Genomic DNA, 22,875 nt, shown 5'->3' with positions numbered 1-22,875 from the left:
TGGAAAGCTAAGCTAATTATCTTTTGGTTCTTGGCAACTTCTCAATAAGAGATCTATCAAGTGTAAGACTATCACAAGATATTTGGTGACATAAAGGAGAAATTATATAAGAAGAATAAACATTTCCCCCCACTGGGGTCAGAAAAAGGGGTGAGGAGACGAAAACCACACTGGTAATTAAAAATGCTCTTTTTTTTATGTTAGCATCCAGGAACAAGGACGTTAGTTTATACCAGTTCACACTGGGTTCCCAGAGACGATGTAATTCTGTTTTAATGCAGCCTTTCCCTGACAGCTCAAAGCTTGGCTTCATCCCAAAGCCATTTTCTAGCCTGATGTGACTCCCCAGTTGAGCTCTAAAGAGAAGAGGATCCCAAAGTAAGTTTTTAATCTTTCATAATGATTTTAGAATTCTTGTGTTAAGGGGTCTAGAGGCCCTCATATACCAGATTCTTCAAATAATGTTCCTTCTAGTTAGTTGGTCTAAAGAACATAGCCTGACATTAGAATATGAATATGTTATCCTAAAATATCATAAAGTATGATTACAAATTTCTTTTGTTATTCTAAATTGGATGCAATCCAGAGTGATTTATCTTTAAAATAAGGACACCTGTGTATAAAGCACTCATTTTGTGTTAAGACAGCCAGGGGAAAGAGGTTTAATTTCAGCATCGACTTTCCTTTAAATAGGATCTATATGTACCTCTTGGAGGCATTCAGAACTTGTACTTGTACAGAGGTGGCAAATGACTGACCAGACTACACCCACTTGCCTTTGCCCCACTGAGCCCAAACTCATCTTCAGAATCTTTCTCAACACATTAGGTTATATGGGTAGAAACCTGGAATCTGGAGTCAGGATAGAGCTGGGTTTGAATATAAGATTCTGTCCTTACTAGAGACGGCCTCGGATAAGGTACTAAGCCTTAGTGTTAGTAAACAAGGGTAATACAGTAGTCCCGCACTTGACATCATAGTTAATAGGTTCTGCTATGTTAAGTGGAACGATGTATAACTAAACCAATTTTACCATAGGCTAATTGACGTGAACAAGAGTTACATTCTGAGGTATCTCATCAACATGATAACAAAATGACATGGAAGGAAACAGTATTGCTGGAGGAACTGCTGTAATAGTACTTACCTCACAGAGCCCCAATGAACGTAAGAACGTGTTCACCTTCCTTAGCGCAGGTATGGCACAAAGATTCCCATAATGTTAGCTATTCTTCTTCTAACTATTATTATCGATAGCTATTGAGAATAGGCAAAGGATGAAATTATTTGAGTACCACCCTTCTTCCATGGGGCTTAGATCATGTCTGGATAGGGTCCTTATTTGTTAGGTTTCGAAGTTGCTTAACTAATCAGGTTCTGTCCCTTCTGGCATGGTAACACATTTGAGTGAGCACACCATCACCTACGCAATTGGACGACAACCTTCTGACTCCAAGCCCCGCTTTCCTGGCAACCTCTAATCTTCTCCAAACCACATGCTCCAAGGATGGTGGTTCATATAGGAGAAGCTGCTATTACTGTTGTTTGCCATATCCTCTCAACCTTAGGGCTCAGCGAGAACTTATTACCTGCTCCCATCTCTCACTAGAGTTTAAAGATAACAAACCCAGGAGTTGCTACTCCATTTAATTTACCAAACATGCCTTAAATCCATGTTTCCATATCCATGTTGCCACTTCTCTAATTCAGCATACCATTATCTCTTGCCCACTCTTCTGAAATAGCCTCTACATGGCTCTCTCCTTCCAATTTTTGACTCCCTCCCAACCAGTCTCCATCTTGACCAGTTTGATACCGTAAAAATGCAATCCTTACCTTGATCCCTGCTTTAGATTCTTCCTAGGCTCTTGTAATAAAATGTAAAATCAAGAACCAGGCCTGTGTGGATAGTATGAATTTGCCTCTGCCTATTTCTTCATCCCCATCTCATATCCTTTTCCTCCTCTCCCTATTATCACAGCTATACTGGCATCTCTCAGACACTCAGTTGAGGTAACCTCTTTCCTTTCTCAGAGCCTTTGCACATCCTGTTCCTTTTGCCTGGAATGCTATCCCCCCAAATCTTAATCTGCTTGACTCTGATTCTCTTCTTTAGGTTTCAGTTCAACTATTCCTTCCTCAGAAGCCTTCATTCATTCCCACTTCCTAATATGAATTATATCTCCACTTGTTATTTTCCCCAGACTATTTGTATTTTTCCTCCATAGAGCTCAGTATAATTTGTAATTCTACTTACAACTCTACATTTACTTGTTTCATATTTGTCTGCCTTTATATACCATGTGATGCTCATGTTTTTAGTCACTCTCCTAGCTTTAGAAAAACCTTAAGGAGGTTCTGTTTAGCTTCACAGGTATAAGAGTAGGACCTTCCTCTCCCTTATCATCATACCACCATGGTAGATTGTGAGGGCCCCGCCTTCCTTTGGGAGGTGCTCACTGTGATCTGGTATTTTGCAATGGGGTGTTTGTCCTTATGAGCAAGTTGGATAAGAAGTAAACTTAAGTCCAGGAACAGAAAATTGCTACAGAATATTTTTCAGAGTAGTTTAACATTTCTGTAACAAACTACAATATTTTAGTGGTTTCAAATAATAAAAATTAACTTCTGTGCATAAATGCAAATGTTTCTGGTCCGAGCGGGAACAGAAACTCAGGGACTCTTCCAAGCAGGGACTTGGATCCAGGCTCCTTCCATCTTTTTGGCTCTGCCATCCCCTAGGTCCTTAGAGCCTGTCATTTGTATCTGGCAGAATAGGAAAGAGGAAGGAGCGTGGAGGATTGCATTGTAAGTGTTTATGGACAGGGTAGGAAGTGATACATATCACTTCCTCCCACATTTCATTGGTTAGAACGCACTGGTTCATATCATGGCTCTATTTCTAACTGCAAGGGAGTCTGGGAAATAGAATCTAACTGTGTGCCCAGGAAGAAGAGGCAAGCATGGAATGTGGACGCCTGGGGAAAGGAAGGTTGGTATAGGCCCAGGTGTGGGTGATAGGTTGTGTTGGCAGATACACCCTTGGCTATCATCTGGTCCTGGCTACACACACAGTCTCTTCACTAGGGTCTTTGGTAGAGATTCAACTTGAACTCATTCATGGCCCCTTCACGTCTGGTGGCTCTCTCCTCTCCCCAGTCAGCTGTATGGGAATCCCTTTCTCTCTGTCTCTCTTCCGTCTTTCAGCTTAGAGGAATCTTTCTGATCTATCAGAGTGTGTGGGGTGAAGCCCTGTTTGTGCTAGCATTTTGCCCATGTCTATTGTAGTTTCTATTGCGCTATAATACGGGAAGTTTGCCTTTTTCCTCTGCTTTCTGCTTATTCTGTCCCCTGAGGCACTAACCACAGCCTAGCTATTTGAGTGGAAGCAGGGAAAGAAAAAGGTGAACAATTGAGAGAAATAGCACTAGTTAATATTCCAAAAACATAATATAAGCTCAATGAGGGCAGAGACCATGTCTATATGTTCACCACAATATCTCCAGAATCTAGCAAATGGACTCAGTAAATATTTATTGAATAAATAAATGCCCGAATAAGTACATGAATGTTGTAAGAAGCAGCTTAATGTTCTTCATCCTGATTTTTTACACCCAGGTTCTCTTTCTCAGGGGAGTGTGAGCAGTGTTCTTTGGCAGGGAGACCAGAGAGAGCTGTGGTTCTGGTGCCCAGGACTTTGCAGGTTTGACATATTGTTATATACTTTTACACACACACACACGGGGAGAAAAATAATTCAAGAAAACAGGACAGGGAAAAATCATAAAGGGAAGAGAAATAAAAGCACCCGGTGCCTGGCACATAGGAGCCCTTTAAATGTTTGTTGAATGAGAGAAAAGAAGAATTGCCCAGTTTTCACCATTTAGGGACTGAAACGGGCAATTCATAAACATGCATTGAATTCCACTATTTATTTTTTTTTTTTGGAAAATTTATTAAAGAGAGCTATGTTGTGGCCTCATCATAATGTCACTCTTGTCCTTAAGCAATAGGCTAGGTTTGTTTTTCTAGATGGTCCCTCTGACTCCCAAGGACTGTGTGAGTTCTGTGGAACGCTGAGGAGAGTTAATTCTCAAGACAGGGGGAGGCAGAGCAGGAGACACTGAGCTGGTTCCCATCCAACATTGAGAAGGCTTAAGATGGGTTCTTTATCACTGGTTCCTCTGCTGAGTTTAATTGGGAGGGGACAGAATTTAATGACGAGCTTGTATTTTATTTTTGTTTTGGTAGTCTTTCCTCAACATTCGTGGTAGACACCAGAGGTTGGCACTCCCAATTCTCATATCGAACCTCCTTCTTCCTGGCCAATGTCTATTCTTCAGGCTGAAAAACAGAACTGCGTCTCTTATAGCCAAAGGAGGCCATTTGACACAATTCTGGACAAGGAGACATGTTACCCTTCCCCTGTTTCTCCTTTTTTTCTCCTACCATTTTGGGAGAGGTAAGAGACTTACAGAGATGTTAGCCCTGACTTTGTTGAGCCGCTGAGCCAATGCTAAGCAGACACCCGTCTCCAGGCTTTCTCTTATGTGGGGAAAATAACCTCTTAGTTTAAGGCACTGAAATGAAGGATTCTGTCACTTGCAGCCCAAAGTATTCCTTATAGGCAGATCATCTTTTCATTTTTTTCCAGATAAAAGTAAATGAGTCAGCTATATTTGATGAATATGAAAAAAAGTCCACAAAATATTCAAATAATATTTTTAAATATGGAGTGGCAGAGTAGGCAAAACAATTTCAAAAAAAGAGTAAAGTTGGAGGATTCACACTGCCTGATTTTGAGACTTATTGTAAAACTAAGTCTATAAATTATTTATAAATCAAGATAGTGTGTTGCTGGCATAAGGATAGACACAGAAATCAATGGAACACAATACAGAGTTCAGAAAAGATGGGGTTGCCAAATATTCATCACCGTGGTTTATTTCCACACAGAGGAAATATCCAACAACCCAAATTACCTCTTCTACTTAGAGATTCAAGTCAGCCCAATCCCAGTGACTTAGCCTGAGATTAACTGTAATAATAACAAATATGTTTAACAGTAACTTCTACTTTAGCCTTTCCTTGGCGAGGCTGCACTTCTCCAATTTCAGGTCTTCTTACTATTGCCCTCTGATCTTCCTGGAGTTTTAGGAAAACATTCCCTTCAGGTGAGCCAGTCCCTGCCCTTTTAGTTCTCAACACCACCTACTAGTAAGCCACCTCTAGTCCGGAGCAGGTACAAGAATTGTTTTTTTTCTTCCAGGATCCCACTTTTCCTGCCTTTGCTAATGTTCCCTCCAGCCACGTCATCCATCCTCTTCCCTCCACAGTTTCATTCTTTCTCTGCAGTGTGAATCAGATTGTGTCATCCCTTGTTTAAAACCTCCGATGTTCCTTTTCATGGAATTTGTTTCTTCAACACATCAGAGGCCTCGGGGTCTTTGTTCTTGTTGGTCATCTGTCAGGAGCACTCTATCCCCATATCTTGGCATGCCCAACCGTGTCTGGACCTTCTGGTCTCTAGCCAAATGTCTTCCCCCCACACCGGCCTTCCTGACCAGTCTACCTCTTCACCCTGCATTACTTCACATAGTTTTTAAATTTTCTTCAGTGCTTTATCAGTCTCCAATGATCTTGTTCATTATTTTGTTTACTTTCTTATTTTCTATTTTCCTTTGCCTCAACTCCATGAGAGCAAGGACTTGACATCATAGTTGATAGGTTCTGCTATGTTAAGTGGAACGATGTATAATTAAACCAATTTTACCATAGGCTAATTGATGTGAACAAGAGTTACATTCGAAGGTATCTCATCAACATGAGATGACATTTGCCTTTGGCCTGTAAGAAAATTAGTTAACCTGAGGGGATAGGTCCACAAGTAGGGTGCCCCTGTTTCCCCAGTCCAGGTTATTTCCATGTCATTAGTAACACTCTTAAAAGTGTGCCCTTTGGAGCGAGAATACCTTTCTCTGGGTCCTTGTTTAGGTTCCAACAGCTAAGAATTACCTTTGGTGGTCAATGCTCTTCCTAACCATGCCTGCCTGATGTAATGATGGCCTCAACCTCAATACAGATTTGATGTAGAGCAGGGAATAGATGTGGGGTAAACAAACAATCTGTGGCTGATGGCCACTTCAGGTAACACAAAATTATTTCTCTCCTATAAAGGTATGCTTGGCTATTTTTGGTAATTGCAGAATATTCCAGCAAAGGGATGACTGATAATTTAACGAATCCCTTATTAACAAGCATTTCAATTGTTTCCATTCCCCCCCACCCCTGCTAGCTATGTTGTGAGAATGAGCATTATTGTATATTTATTTTTGTGTACATGTTCAAATTTTCACTGGGATAAATTTCTCTAAGTAAAATTTCTGGGTTGAACTGTATGTACATTTACAATGCTAATGATTATTGTGAAAGGCAATTTTAAGCAGGAAATTAATATGGCAGTTATCTGCCACTAAAGCAAGCATGTGTTTCAGTTTCAATATCAGGCTAACACACTTTTATCTTATACATACATACAAATGTGCCCTTTATAGGAATAATTTTTAAATATTCAAAATATATAATTAACTTCTGCATTCTGAGCTTTCATTTAATGATCTCTAATGAATGCATATGGGGAGAATTCATGGATCGTTAGTAAGTAATGTGCCTTCTGTGTTGATTTTAGGCTATTTAATGGGCATAGATGGATCCCTAGTTTATACATTTCATTAGACAAGAGTCCCACTGTCTGCCAACTTAAGGATATAGCTATGTGCTAAACTCTGAATTAAAGTCAGTCTTTGGGTTTCATTTAGAATCATACATCAAACCCACAGTATATTAGAGCTGCGAGGAATCTTATAGCTCTGTATTGAGTGCCCCAATTTATAATTTGGGATGTGAAGAAGGCACCACTCGGATGGGTCCCAAAGTGGAACATGTGAGCCCTGTCATGCCCAGTAAACAGGAAAGAGTGCCCTTCCCTGGGAGCCCCTTTTCCTGATATGCCTAGGCCAATCCTGGTCACTTCCATTTCAACTTCTGGAGTCCCCACTCAGAGGGGCTCTCTCAAGACCAGAGAACTATGTCACCCCACAGAGGCTGGTGGCTCCAGAAGAAGCTGCTAGAGTAGACCCTTGCTAGGGCCACTGCTCTTATTCAGTGGGCCAGAGAGGAGATCCCAGCCCTCAGGGGTAAGTTCAGCTAAGGGTGGCCTCCATGCAAACCTGACATGAACTCTCATCATTATAGCTCCTCATATTCATTCACACAGCCACTTCCCAGGACTCAGGCCCAGTACACGAGTCCTGGTTGGGTCCAGTCCCGGTATGCACTGACTTACAGCCCCCTTTGAACTCCTAAATCTGTGCAGAGGCTGAGCTGGTGGTCTCCCTGGTGAATTTATCTGAGGGGTCTCATGGCCCTTTCCTGACCTTGAGCCTTGCTCAGGGCAACCCCAGTCTGCCCTGACTAGTTTTACTCTTTGAGACAAAGTGCAAGGGTGGGGGTGTCTTGATTTCCTCCCACTCTCATCCCCTAGGAAGGTTTTGGATTCCAAATGCAAATTTGGCTACTCCATTCCAGTAATCTTCAGACTCCAATTATTTTCTGTCTCCCTCACACAGATACTAAATTCCATGTTACCCATTCATCCCACCAAAGATCATTTAAGTCCTGTCCCCTCATTTTATTTCTTTACATTTTATCATTTTTTCATCACCATTTATCCCCCATATACCCTCTTCCACCTCCCTGCCCCCGACAATCATCACTCTGTTGTCCGTGTCCATGAGTTCTTTCTCTCTTCTTTTCTTTTTTTGCTCAATCCCTCCTAAGTCCCTTCATTTTAAAAATAAGGAAACTGAGGCTTAGGGAAGTTACTTAACCAGGATCATGTACTTGCTCATGATAGAACAGAGATAAGAACTCTTGCCTTCTACATTATAATTCAGGCTCTGCTATTTTCACTGAGATGTTTCCATTGTGTGTATTTTCTCTGGTGAGTTTTGAAATCCAAAGTCACTTTTTCTCCAGCTTTCTGGGCCACATTCCATGCTGCCTAGCTGAAATGTGCTCCGACATGCTGGATGCCTTTTTCTTTAGCTGATAGCGATTTCCAGAGTCAAACCAAATCTCTCATTAAAATCAGCTGCTATTGCCCCGCCAGTGTGGCTCAGTGGTTGAGCTCCAATCTAGGAACTAGAGGTCATGGTTCACTTCCTGGTCAGGGCACATGCCTGGGTTGTAGGCTTGATCCCCAGTGTGGGGAGTGCAGGAGGCAGCTGATCAATGATTCTTTCTCATCATTGATGTTTCTCTCTCTCTCTCTCTCTCTCTCTCTCTCTCTCTCTCTCTCTCTCTCTCTCCCTTCCTTCCTCTCTGAAACCAATAAAAATATATTTAAAAGTAAAATCAGCTGCTGTTTTGGAAAACCCACTTCATATTCCCCTTCATTAGGATGGAATATGCTGCATCTCTGTGACCCAGTGATAAGATTCCATTTTTTATGGAAGAGTAATTTTTTGTGGCAGCCCAACATTGGGTTCATGTTTCCATTTCAATAGCTGCTCTGGACTTTGCATTGGGTCATACCTTTTTGAGGTGTTTCTAGTTTTATTTCATCCTAAACATTTGTCACTTGATGGACAGCTTAGGGGAGCAACTGGAAAGCAATTATAGAGGTAAGAAACCCACATGGAAAGCATCTAAATCCATTGAGTCTTGGTTCTTGAGCTCCAGGGCTGGAATTCTTACCTATGGTCTAGGGCAGTGGTCGGCAAACTCATTAGTCAACAGAGCCAAATATCAACAGTAACAACGATTGAAATTTCTTTTGAGAGCCAAATTTTTTAAACTTAGACTTCTTCTAACGCCACTTCTTCAAAATTGCTCACCCAGGCCGTGGTATTTTGTGGAAGAGCCACACTCAAGGGGCCAAAGAGCTGCATGTGGCTCGCGAGCCGCAGTTTGCAGACCACTGGTCTAGGCAGTGGTCACCAACTGGTGGTCCATAGGTCCAAAAGGTTGGTGACCACTGGTTTAAGGAAACCTTTGGAGCAGTGGTCACCAACTGGTGGTCCGTGGACCACTAGTGGTCTGTGAGGTTTGAAAGGTTGGCAACCGCTGGTCTAGACTCGCAGGGGTCCTCAAACTTTTTAAACAGGGGGCCAGTTCACTGTCCCTCAGACCGTTGGAGGGCCGGACTATAGTTTAAAAAAAAAACTATGAATAAATTCCTATGTGCACTGCGGGCCCGGGACGAGTCGGCTGCTAAGCAGGACAGGCAGCGGCACCCGGCGGGCCGGATAAATGTCCTAGGCGGGCCACATGTGGCCCGTGGGCCGTAGTTTGAGGACGCCTGGCTAGAGTATGGGTGTGGGTTATTTTTCAGGTTGACGCTAGCTTTGGGTGGGATGTGCAGGTTGAGAACAGACAGGCCATGGCATGGGAAAAGAAAGAGTAATAGGCGTGTTCACACTTAGAAGTCTTTTTCCTGAGGAATTCTATTAAGAAAGCCCAGAGTTTTGGTATGTGTTGGCCGAATTCGAGTCGTTGACCTGCCTAATATTGGGTCAGTCTGCCAATCAGCATGTCATCAGAACGCATTCTACGAAGAACGCTCTGAAAAAGGCCTTTTAAGGAATCATGTTTCCATATTGCTTTATCTTTGATAGTTAACATGCAGCAAAGACTGAATTCTCTAGGTTTGCACCCATAAATGTTGCTAAAATCCCACTCTCTGTTATCCACATTGGCTCCTATGTCTCTGGGAGATTCTTGGCCCTGGCAGCACATTGAACCATCTGGGGAACTTTTAGAAATCCCAGTGCTCTGGCCACACCCCAGAGTAATTAAATCAGAACCACTGTGGGTAGGACCTGTGCATCAGTACTTTTTATTTATTTATTTAAAAGTATGTTTTTATTGATTTTTTAGAGAGAGAAAAAGGGAGAGGGATAGAGATAGAAACATCGATGAGGGAGGAACATCATTGATTGGCTGCCTCCTGCACGCCCCTTACTGGGGATGGAGTCTGCAACCCAGGCATGTATCCTGATTGAGAATCAAACTGGTGACCTCGTGGTTCCTGGGTCAACACTCAAATGCTGAGCCACACCGGCAGGCAGCATCAGTACTTTTTAAAACTCTCAGATTATTCTGTTGTGCTGTTTAGGTTAAGAACCACCCTAAAAAATTGCTACCTGCAGGCAGTAACTTAACTGAATTCTGAACTCTAAGCTTTGTGAGGGCAGAAACTGTTAATATATAATATTATAGTCACGTCAGATATACAACCCAGTGATTAGACCTTATATAACTTAATAAGTGATTACCTCAATAAGTCTAGTAACTACCTGGCACCATACATAGTTATTGCACTATTATTGATTATATTTCCTATGCTGTACTTGATATCCCTGTGACAATTTTGTAACTACCATTTTTGTACTTCTCAATCCCTTCATTTTTTTCACCGGTCCCCCAGACCTCCACCTCTCTGGCAACCATTAGTCTGTTCTCTGTATCTATGAGTCTGTTTCTGTTTTATTTCTTTGTTTATATTTTCTTTTAGATTCCACATATAAGTGAAATGATGTAGTCAGTCTTTCTCTGACTGACTTAATTTCACTTAAAATAATATCCTCTAGGTCCTTCCATGCTGTCACAAATGATAAGATTTTATTTTTTATGGCAGAGTAATATTCCATTGTATATAGGTACCACAGCTTTTTGTTGTTGTTAATCTTCCCCCAAGGATATTTTTCCATTGATTTTTAGAGAAAGTGGAAGGGAGGGAGGGAGAGAGACACATTGATTGGTTGCCTCCCTCAAGTGCCCCAGCCAGGGCTGGGGTATACAACTTGCAACCCAGGTATGTGCTCTTGCCTGGAAATCAAACCTATGACCCTTTGGTGTGTGGGTGATACTCTAAGTACTGAACAACACTGCCCAGGGCTGTACCATATCTTTTTTTTTTTTTTATACACTGGACTATTGATGGGTTTATGGGTTGCTTCCAAATCTTGGCTATCTATATATATAAAAGCCTAAGTGACCGGTCGACCATTTGACCGGTTGCTATGACATGCAGTGGCTAACGGAGGCAGACACTCAACACAGGAGCTTCCCCTGGTGGTCAGTGTGCTCCCATAGTGGGAGCGCCACTCAGCTGACTGACAGGCACCAGACGCAGGGCTCACAGCTGGCAAGTGCAGCTGCAGTGGCACGAGCTTTTCCCGATTGAGACTGACTGCATGAGCCTGTGGCAGGCACAGTGGGGCTGGGATGAGCGGGAGTGGCAGGCAGGAGCGGCAGGTGGTGTTGGACTGCCAGTTTCGGCCCGATCCCCGCAGGCCATGCCGAGGGACCCCACCGGTGCACGAACCCATGCACTGGTCCTCTAGTCTATAATAATAAAAGCATAATATGCTAATTAGACCAGAAAGTCAAACGACCTTCTGGACATCATTCTGGACGTCCTTCCTGACGAAGCTGTGGTGGCAGGGGTGAGGCAGAAGCAGTTAGGGGCAATCAGGCAGGCAGGCGAGTGGTTAGGGGGGATGAGGTAGGCAGGTAGAGTGGTTAGGGGTGATGAGGCAGGCGAGTGGTTAGGAGCCAGTGGTCCAGGATTGCAAGAGGGTGCAGGTTAGGCTGAGGGACCCCCGGCCCCCCATGCATGAATTTTGTGCACTGAGCCTCTAGTTTTTAATAATATTGCAATGAACATAAGGGTGCATATATTCTTTCGAATTAGTGTTTTGGGTTTCTTCAGATGTATACCCAGAAGTAGAATAACTTCTGGGCAATAGGCAGTTCTATTTTTAATTCTTTGTCCTAAAAAAATACTGTTTTCCATACTGGCTGCACCAATCTGCATTCCCACCAACAGTGCACTACTGTTGCCTTTTCTCCACATTCTCACCAATACTTGTTTGTTCATTTATTGAAGGTAGCCATTCTGACAGGTGTGAGGTAATAGCTTACTGTGGTTTTAGTTCATTCCATATGTCTATTGGCCATCTGTATGTCCTTTTTGGAGAAGTGTCTATTCAGGTCCTTTGCCCATTTTTAAACTGGATTGATTTTGTGTGTTGAGTTGTGTGAATTCTTTATAAATTTTGGATATTAACCCCTTATCAGATATACCACTGGTGAATATGTTCTCCCATTCAGTGGGTTGTTTTTTCATTTTGTTTTTGGTTTCCTTTGCTGTGCGGATACTTGTTAGTTTGTTGTAGTCTCATTTGTTTATTTTTTTTCTTTTTTTAAAAATAAATCTTTATTGTTCAGATTATTACAGGTGTTCCTCTTTTTTTCCCCCCATAGCTCCCCTCCACCTGATTCCCCGCCCCACCCCATGCCCTTAGCCCCCGCCACTGTCTTCATCCATAGGTGTAAGATTTTTGTCCAATCTCTTCACGCACCCCTCACACCCCCTTCCCCCTGAGAATTGTCAGTCCACTCCCTTTCTGTGTCCCTGATTCTATTATATTCCCCAGTCCATTCTGTTCTTCAGATTTTTTATTCACTTGATTTTTAGATTCACTTGTTGGTAGGTATGTATTTGATGTCATTTTGATGTTCATAATTTTTATCTTTACCTTTTTCTTCTTCTTCCTCTTCTTAAAGAATACCCTTCAGCATTTCATGTAATCCTGGTTTGGTGGTGATGAACTCCTTTAGATTTTTCTTGTCTGTGAAGCTCTTTATCTGACCTTCAACTCTGAATGATAGCTTTGCTGGGTAGAGTAATCTTGGTTGTAGGTTCTTGCTGTTCATCACTTTGAATATTTCTTGCCACTCCCTTCTGGCCTGCATAGTTTCTGCTGAGAAATCAGCTGACAGTTGTATGGGTGCTCCCTTGTAGGTAACTAACCGTTTTTCTCTTGCTGCTTTCAAGATTCTCTCTTTGTCTTTTGCCCTTGGCATTTTAATTATGATGTGTCTTGGTGTGGTCCTCTTTGGATTCCTCTTGTATGGGGTTCTGTGTGCTTCCTGAACTTGTAAGTCTATTTCTTTCACCAGGTAGGGAAAGTTTTCTGTCATTATTTCTTCTAATAGGTTTTCAATATTTTGCTCTCTCTCTTCTTCTGGCACCCCAAAAATTCGGATGTTGCTACGCTTAAAGTTGTCCCAGAGGCTCCTTACACTATCTTCATATTTTTTGGATTTTTTTTTTGTTTTGTTTTTCTGGTTGGGTGTTTTTTGTTTCCTCAGATTTCAGATATTTGGTTTGATTCTTGGGGTACGTTGATCTACAGTTGAGTTTCTGTATATTCTTTATTTCAGACAGTGTATGCTTAATTTCTGACTGGTCCTTTTCCATTTTTTTGGCATTCTCATTAAGATCCTTAAAGGTCTCACTAAGTTCCTCAGCGGTTTTTAGAAGATTCTTGAGTAACCTTATAAATGTGGTTCTGAACTCTACGTCATCCAGTAGTTTGCCTTCCTCCATTTCTTTCATTTGTGACATGCTTCTTTGTTTCTGCATTTTGCTGCTTCCCTGTGTTGATGGAGTGGCTTTGTGTGGTAGGTGACCTATAGGGGCCAGTAGCTCAGCCTCCCCAATCACCTGAGGTGGACGCCTTTGGTACACCCCTTTGTGGGCTGAGTGCAAAGTCTTGGTATAGTTAAGCCTTGATTGCTGTTGGTACACTGGGAGGAATTGACCTCCAGGCCAATTGGCTGTGAGGACCCGCTGTGTCTATAATGGAAGAACTGCTGCGCTGGAGACACGCTTATGGGGCAGGACTTGTTTCAGTGGGGCTTTGGTGCTCACTGAGTCTGCCTCTTGAATGTGTCACTTATGGATGTGAGGAGTTGAAATCTGGTGTCTGACACTGACCACTAGGTACACTGGCTTCTGGATCTCTAATGGGGTGCAGGTCAGCTACTGTCTGAGGCCACCCAGCAGGAGCTACAGCGAGAACTACAGTTTTCTCCTCTTTGCTTGGGGTTTGGAGGTTTTGGAGCTGTCTGACCTGGGTGCAAGTTTGCTAGGTTAAGCTGCAATAGGGCAGGTCATTCATATGCTAAAGCCGCTGCTTGGAGCTTGGGTGGGGTTTGTAGATTGTGCAGGGCGGGGTCTCAGGGCGTCACTAGGCTAGGGCGTGGCAAACAGCGATGGCTGCCAGTTAGCCAGCTCTGCATCTCTGACCACGTCCCCACGTCCCACGCCCCAGCACAGTAAACAATTATTCCTGCGTGCAGCCCTTCAAGCAAGCCTCCCTCACTTTCCGACCCCATGGCAGACAGTCCAGCTTCTCCCCGTAGGAGTTTGGGTCCCCCGCGTCTCCCCAGAAACTGGAGTTTGGAGTAATCGGGAGCTTGTCTCCCTTCAGGTGGAAAAAAGCAGCGCTCCCAGTCGCCAGTCGCCAGCCGGGATGGCGCGCCTCTGTACCTCAGCTTTTCAGCGCTTATGCACCTCTCAATGCTGTTTGCTCTTTCCTTCTAGTTGTAGAACTTCCACTCAGCCAGCTTTCCCGTGGTTCTGGGTGATAGACGTTTTGTCTTTTAGTTGTAGTTTTGAAATCGTTGTGCGTGGCAGCAGTTTAGGTGTTTACCTACGCCGCCATCTTGGATCCTCCCTATTTTTTTTTTTTCTTTTGTTTCCCCTGCCAGAAGTCTCCTGAATTCTTAAGTTACAAGATCATGGAAGGTTTTTGGTCCTGGGGGAGAGACCTGGCTGGCCATGGCTGTGGGCGCCACTTGGGGGGCGGTCAGCACAATGGCTATTTACCAACTGGAATGAAAGCATTTTAATATTTTAACAACAGGTCCTGCTGTACTTGTGTATAAGTAGGCCACAATAGTTTAGGTTTTGGCCCTTTCACTGTTGCCAGGGATTTCCTACTCTCAATGGCTGTTTGTGGTCTGGTGCTGTCCTCTTTCTGACTTTGTCTCCTATTGCTCCCAGTCCCTTCTCCCTGCACTCCAGCCACACTAGCCTTCTCTGTGTTTCTTGAACACTGTCAAGCTCCTTTTTGCTTTAGGGTCTTTGTACTTGCTGTTCAGTCTGCTGGAACTTTCCTTTGAAGGATGGGCTGCAAAGTCATGATGCAAAGGGCGTGGATGCAAAGAGGTTGATGACAGCAGCCAGCTTGGCAAATCTACCATGTGGACCTTTTAGGTAACTATTCAGCCTCTTAGATAAAATGCTCAGCACTTCAGATTTCTTTCCCCTCCCTGGCCCTCCCCTCTCCTCCCCTCCCTCCCTCCCTTCCTTTCTCCTTAACAACATTCTATGTTGACCGCCAGAATCTGAATATTAAATATTTTCTTTGTTTCTGTAATCTCCTAATTGTCTTTCATCCACTTTCTACTCCATACTTTCTGTCCACCCCCTTCCTCAGATTAATGCTTTATACTGGCTATGGAGATGCTTCATATGAAAGAACAAAGGAGAAGTACACATTTATGTGGTTTAAGATATTATCCTAGTTACATTTATAATAGTTACTCATAACAGGTTCAGGCAAGGGGCTGAGTACTATCTACAAATTGTCCCATGTAATCTTCACAAGAGCTCACCTTACACATGAGAAAACTAAGACCTTAAGTGACTGATGAAACTGCTTCAGAAATTTTTTGAATTAAATAGTAGAGTGGGATTTGAACTCCAGGCTGCCTGATTCCATGGCCCATGCTCCTAACCCTTGCTCTCTCTGTGCCTCTCTGCAAGATCATCATCAATGAAGTCCCCTGTACAAAGCTTTAAAATCCCTTCATGCTGCCTGTTTGTTTGTAGCTCGCTTACTGTCCTCAGTATACACTAGCTGCAAACTGCAGGGCTAAAACTTAAAAGAAGGCAACAAAAAGAAGCATGACACGGAGAGTGATTGTCATGGCAAACAACAGAATACTAATAGGAAAGTCTCCATACAGAAGGCTTTTTCTAAGCCAGGGAAGTGGCAGTGATATTTCATCATGAAGCACAATCTAGCAGGAATGGACCACCAGGCTGAATTATGTTTGAATTTCTTCCTGTTGGGCTCATAAGCATTGGTACATATTATATGCATGATTATTTTCCTTTGGGTTAAAGCATGTCATTGATGCAATAAATTTCTCTTGGTGCATAGTATCCCAATAGGCTCCTTAAAAATTTGTGGCTTCCTAGTCCTAAATTCAATATGGCTGGGAAAAAATATTTCTTTATGGCTTCTATCATTTCTACTTAATCCTAAATTATTAATAATTTCAATTTATTCCTAAGAAGTTACTATTTGACTTTATAATTATTCAAGGGGGAATGAGTGAGTGAAAAAAATTTCAGCACTTGTATTCTTTTTTCTTGCACCATGGTGTTAAAAAAATAATGACAAAATGTGGTCCATGGACCAGCAGCATGCACATCACCTGGGAAACTTGTTTGAAATGCAAATTCTTGGGCCTTACCACAGACCGTATGTGGTCTCCTAGAAGCTGTATAGTTTCAACTTTTGCATTTAAGTTTATAATTCATTTTTCCATATACGGTTATACCATTTATGTAAAAGACTTTTCTTCCTCCAATTGAATTGCCTTAGCTTTTTTGTCCAAGTCAGTTGACTATAAATGTGTGGTCTATTTCTGGACTCTTTAATCTGTTCCACTAGTTTATTTATCTTTCAAAAATCTCACACTGTCATGATTACTATACGTTTGTAATGTCTTGAAATCAGGTAGGACGAGTCTCCAGCATTGTTCTTTTTTCTCTATTTATTTAGATCTTTAATTTCTCTCAGCATTGTTTTTTGGTTTTTGATGTACGGGACTTGCATGTCTTTTGCTAAATTTATTCCTACACTTTATATAGATGTCTTAGGAATATATATATATATGTAATGTAATGCTTCTGCTAACAGTATTTTAATTTTTAAAAATTATGGTAATATATAACACAATTTTATCATTTAAACCACTTTTAATTGTGCTGTTCAGTGGTATTAGTACATTCTCACTGTTGTGCAACCATCACTACCATCCATCTCCAGAACTCCTTTTATCTTGCCAAAGTAAAACTTGGTACTCATTAAGCAACAACTTCCCAATACTCTTCCCTCAGTTCCTGGCAATCATTCTACTTTCTGTCTCTATGAATTTGACTACTCTAGGTACCTCATATAAGTAGAATCATACAGTATTTGTCCTTTTATGATTGGCTAATTTCATTTATCATGTCTTCAAGGTTTATCTATGTTGTAACATGTATCAGAATTACTTCCTTTTTAAGGCTGAGTAATATTCTATTGTATGTATATAGTATATTTTGTTATCCATTCACCCATCAATAGATACTTGGGTTGCTTCCACATTTTTGTCTATCGTAAATAATGCTGCTATTAACATGGGTGTGCAAGTATTTGTTTAAATTCTTGCTTTCAATACTTTTGAGTATATATTTTAAATGGTATTTTAAGACTATTTTCTAAATGTTGCCAAAATTTAGAAATGCAATTGATTTTTGTATATTGATCTTGTATCCCGTGACTTTACTAAATTTATTAGTTCTACCAGTTCAGTAGATTCTCAAAAATACTGTATGCATATAGTCTTGTTGACAGTGAGTAAAGACAGTTTTACTTCTTTCTCCCAGACTTTTTGCCTTTTTTTTTCTTACTTTAAAGCATGACTGGGACCTTAAGCACAATGTTCAGTGTAAGTGGTGAGAGCAGACATCCTTGCCTTGCTCCCAATCTCGGGGTAAAGTGTTCAGTATTCCTACATTAGGGAAAACATTAGTTGCATGCCTTTTGCTGATGCCTTTTCTCAGATGGAGGAAACTTCTTTCTATTCCTGCTTTGATAAGAGTTTTTAAAAAAAATTAGTTTCATTGAGGTAGAGTGATATACAAAAAACTGCACATGTTTAATGTATATAATTTGATGAGTTTAAATGTATGCATATACCTGTGAAACCACAATCAAGGTAATAAACATATCCCCACTTCCAAAAGTTATTCTCTATTTTGCAGGTGCATTGAATTTTATCAAAGCCTTTTCTGTGCCTATTAAAAAATCACTAGCAAAGGGCAATGAATTTTATGCACCAATAATCATTTAATTTCTGAGGTAAGGTGAATGACCCAACTTCTTTATGCATTTTGTTGCTTTAACAAAATTAAGATTTTATAAACTAACAAAGAAGAAAAAATGGTTTCTGGGGTGGCATCCAACAATGATGTCATTATAAGCCCTCTCAGCTCAATTTTGGCATTTTGTGAAGCTTCTATTACAAGTAAATTAATAGAATAATTTGTTTGACATCTTGTTTCACCTATCCATCTTGCTCATGGCAGTCCAACATGTCTCCTTAAAATACAGATCTGACCAAGCTACAGCTTTGCTGAAAAAAATCTGCTGGCTGCTTACCACTGCAAAACACAGTATCCAACGTCTTTCTGGATTTGGCTCCATGTTGTCTTTTTAGTAGTATCTTTCAGCACACTCCTTTCTGCCGTTGTCACACAACATGTGCCCTTCCTCTGACATGCTGAGCATTCCTGTGTCTGTTATTGCTGATAATGCCTTTGTCACGCTGTGTACTCCACAATCCACTCATCTTTCAAGACCAGCTCAGAGCCACCTCTTCTGTAACGCCATCCATAATATTTCTATTTTTTAAAATTTCTTTATTGATTAAGGTGTTACATATTTGTCCTCATCCCCCCATTCCCATCCCAAACCCCTCCCCATGCATGCCCCCACCCCCCTGTTGTCCGTGACCACTGGTTAGGCCTATATGCATGCATACAAGTCCTTTGGTTGATCTCTCCCCCTTACCCCCACCCTCCCCTACCTTCCCTCTGAGGTTTGACAGTCTGATCGATGCTTCCCTGTCTCCGGGTCTGTTTTTGTTCATCAGTTTATGTTGTTCATTATTTCCCCTAGATGAGTGAGATCATGTGATACTAGAAATACACTTATAAGAACTGAAAATGAGACAAGCAATAATGGTTATGCTGAGAGGCAAATGAATCAATCTGTGGTGAGTTTCTTTCTGGGCCAACAGTTCTTTTGAGTCCCAATTTCAATGTCAAACAGTTCCTTATGTGTACATGTCAGCAATGATATTTCAGGTCTGGATGGTGGACAAATGGTGGTAATGCAGGTCCGACCCTCTCTGGTTTGGTCCTGGGCAACCTGCCGCGACGCACAGCTGCTGACTGCTAGTATGGCAAGGCGTTGTCAGCATCTTCCATCTCTGGACTGTTTCTCTTCTGTCTTCGTGGCTGGAGCAGGCCTGTCAATTCCTCTCTGTTGCAGGAATCCACATGGTCTTGGAGTTGTTGGTAGTTCATCTCATGGTAAAATTGCATAAGATGTAATGAACCTAAAGCAGTCATATTTTAGTGCAAAAAATTAAAATTTAAAAGCTATCAAGACTACATTATAAAATTTCCAAAAGTCTCCTAATATTTAAATAAAAAAAGGGGGGATAGTAGAAGAATATCATGTAAGGAAAAATATCCTGTAAGTAAATTACATCTAGAAAATTTTTACTTTAGAAAATTAACTTTCATTTGTAATGCTAACAGCAAGACACCCATGAAAAACACACATGATGTCAAAACAAGCCAAAGGAAAATCGATTGGGCAAAAAATGAAAAAGGATCCCAAGTCAAATTTACAGAAAAGATTCCTTTATTAACTTTTGGTCGAGAATATGTTTGTATATTTTCAGAAAACAACTCCATAATATTTCTAGTTGCAGTTGATCGCTATGCTCTCAGATCTTACTGCATCTATAATGCTTTCTTGTAGGATATTTATTGCCAAATGTGTTTGGATTATGTTTTTCTCACCTGTGCATCCACACATTGCCTCATATAGGGATGGCAGGTAGACAACAAAGAAGCCACAAGTCCCTGCTTGTGAGCCTGTGGAAGTATCATTAAATGATTCCAACATGATTTTCCACAAAGCCTAGATGTACTTCAGGACACCTCGGGACATTATTAATTTATTATTAACTACTCTAGGCAGTTATTATTAGTGGATTAAACGAAATCTGCATTCCATCTCTAGCTATATTTCTGACTTTGTACATAACAAAAGCTTAGTGCTTTTGTTAGTTGAAATGAATTTTATTGCCTAGACTCCATGGGAGATTCCCCCAAGAGCTAGATTTATTTGAAAGAGGGCAGAAGGCTAGAGGATTACAGTAAATTATTATGCTATAGCATTATAGCATGTGGAGGAGCTGACCACACGGAAGAAATTTGTTAGTAAGAGTGACAAGCTCTTGCAGAAGAGACACCAGGCTGTCAGGCCTATTTTATTTTCTTCTCAAGGAGGCCACCAGGAGATGTTGTTATTTTCTTGGTTTAGAATCTAAGAATCTGATAAAGGTCTACATCAACTGTATGTTAGGCCATGCCCTGGGAATCTCATGGGCCAAGGGGAGGAATGAGAGTGTTCCCAAATGTCACAATCCATTTTACTACTATGGGACAAACTTTCATTAGACAAAGCTGTAAGTTCCCCCTGGGAACAGCAGGTGTCAACATCAAATAGAACTCTTTAAACCAGCGGTCGCCAACTGGTGGTCCACGGACCACTGGTGGTCCGTGAGGTCCAAAAGGTTGGCGACCGCTGCTTTAAACCACCCAGACATGTCTGACTAACCTTCAGGAGTCATTCTGGGAAATGACAGTCACCAGGGGTTTATTTGAAGATAAGGTCAATTTCAAATGTTTGTCTCTTTCTAAGGATATACTGTCCAATTCAATGGCCATTAGTCACATTTGGGTTATTTAAATTAATTAAACTTCAGTTCCTCATTAACATTAGCCACATTAAACTTTTTTTAAATTGATTTCAGAGAGGAAGGGAGAGGGAGAGAGAGATAGAACATCAATGATGATAGAGAATTATTGATTGGCTGCCTCCTGCATCCCCCCCCTACTGGGGATTGAGCCCACAACCCAAGCATGTGCCCTTGACCAGAAATGAACCCGGGACCCTTCAGTCAGCAGGCCGATGCTCTATCCACTGAGCCAAACCAGCGGGCAACATTAGCCACATTTTAAGTGCTCAGCTAGCCACATATAGCTAGTGGCTACCACACTGGACAGAGTGTGGCTAGTGGCTACCACACTGGACAGAGCAGAGATAGAACATTTCTATCATTGCAGAAAGTCCTAGAAGACAGCCCTATTGCAAGGCCTTCTGTACAAGACCTCAACTCCTTTGCACTGTAGTTTAGATTTTCACAGAAGTTTTGGCTTGCCTGCACCAAAAATTCTTTGGTATTAACATTATTTATATCATGTAACTTTTTTAAAATTTTTCTTTATTGATTAAGGTATAACATATGTGTTCTTATCCCCCTATTGCCCCCCCCACTCCCCACTCCCGCTTATGCCCTCACCGCCCTGGTGTCTGCATACAAGTCCTTTGGTTGCTCTCTCCCCCTTATCCCCACCCTCCCCTACTTTCCCTCTGAGGTTTGATGGTCTGATCGATGCTTCTCTGTCTCTGGATCTGTTTTTGTTTATCAGTTTATGTTGTTCATTATATTCCACAACTGAGTGAGATCATGTGATATTTATCTTTCTCTGACTGACTTATTTCGCTTAGCATGTAACTTTTTTATTGGTGTTTCTTTCACCCAAATAAATGCTTTTCTCTTCCAAGGTCTTTCTGTTCAATGTCTCATTTGAGAAAAATATCAAGGAAATATTCATTCCCCATAGTTAGAGGCCTGTGTAGTAAGCAAGATTCTATTATTTATCTTTCATGGTTCCTTTAAGGTGGCTAATATCTTCCCCAATCCATATGATTTCCTTTGTGTAACCCTGGGCTGCTAAGTCGGCTATGTCCTGCATGGTTGTTCAAATTTAAATTACCTACCATTTTGCCTTACTAAGGAAGATGTAGTGAATTCAATCACTAAAGGAAGGGACTATTGGGAAATAAGGCTTCTATCTATTCTGTGACATTTGTATTCTTGACTCTTCTCCCACATTAAATAAAAGCTATTGTATATAGGGAGATGCATTAAAAATAGACCACACAATATAAGGTGGCTAAAGCCTCCATACTAGTTTTAGATGGGGTTTATTTGAAATGACTTTAATCTTGGTTATGGTGGCTATACAATATAATGTTCATTCAGTGTTACAATTCAAAGTCATATGTTTACTTCATTTATTCCTATGAAGAAAAGATTAAATGTTTTTTTAAACATTTTAAGTAAGGTGAAATAAAATGGATTGTGGCATAGAAGACAAAATCTAATCTTTATTTCTATCCCTACAGTTCCACAGATTACCATCATTCTTTGTAATTTCCTGCTAAGCCACCTCTTTGAATAAGGTCTGGATTGGCTACTTAGTATTCATATATTCTCTTTATCCACCTTAGTATATATATTTGGGGGAAAATGAACAAAAATTTCCTTTTTCCAGCTTCATTACTGTCATGACAAACCCTCTTCAAAGTCAAATGCTGTGGGGGTAGTTAATGACATAACTGTTCTGAATCCCAGCTCCCCTGCTCCTGGCTGTGTGGACCACAGAAGTTACTTAATATTGTGTACTTAAGCTTCTTCATCTTGAAGATGAGTTTGAGTTTTGAATCTACATTATTAGATTTTCCTGAGGCTTAATAAAAGCCCTTAAAACAATGTCATTATTTTTCACTTGGGTTTCAAACCTAAAAATCATTTTCCTATGATTTTAATTTTTAAAATTGAAATGCAGTTACTATGGTCTGAATGATTGTGTCCTCCTAAAATTCATATGTTGAAATTCTAATGCCCAATGGGATGGTATTAGGAGGTGGGGCCTCTGGGAGGTGATTAGGTCATGAATGAGACTAACGCCCTTGTAAAGGAGACCCCAGAGAGAGCTCCCTTGTCCCTTCCATTTTATGTTTATTTACCCCT

At 41.2% G+C, this 22,875-nt stretch overlaps 1 long non-coding RNA gene across 1 annotated transcript in view; it reads left to right on the top strand.

The window, feature by feature from the left end:
- The window catches only part of LOC308249996, a 135,251-nt gene that overhangs the window by 26,663 nt on the left and 85,713 nt on the right, over nt 1-22,875 (top strand). The gene's annotated exons all lie outside the window — the stretch shown is intronic.

This window comes from Plecotus auritus (assembly GCF_963455305.1).
Source record: "Plecotus auritus genome assembly, chromosome: 6".
NCBI classification, from domain to species: domain Eukaryota; kingdom Metazoa; phylum Chordata; class Mammalia; order Chiroptera; family Vespertilionidae; genus Plecotus; species Plecotus auritus.
Note: the sequence above shows the minus strand (reverse complement) of the source record. Positions and strands in the feature narration are given on the sequence as shown.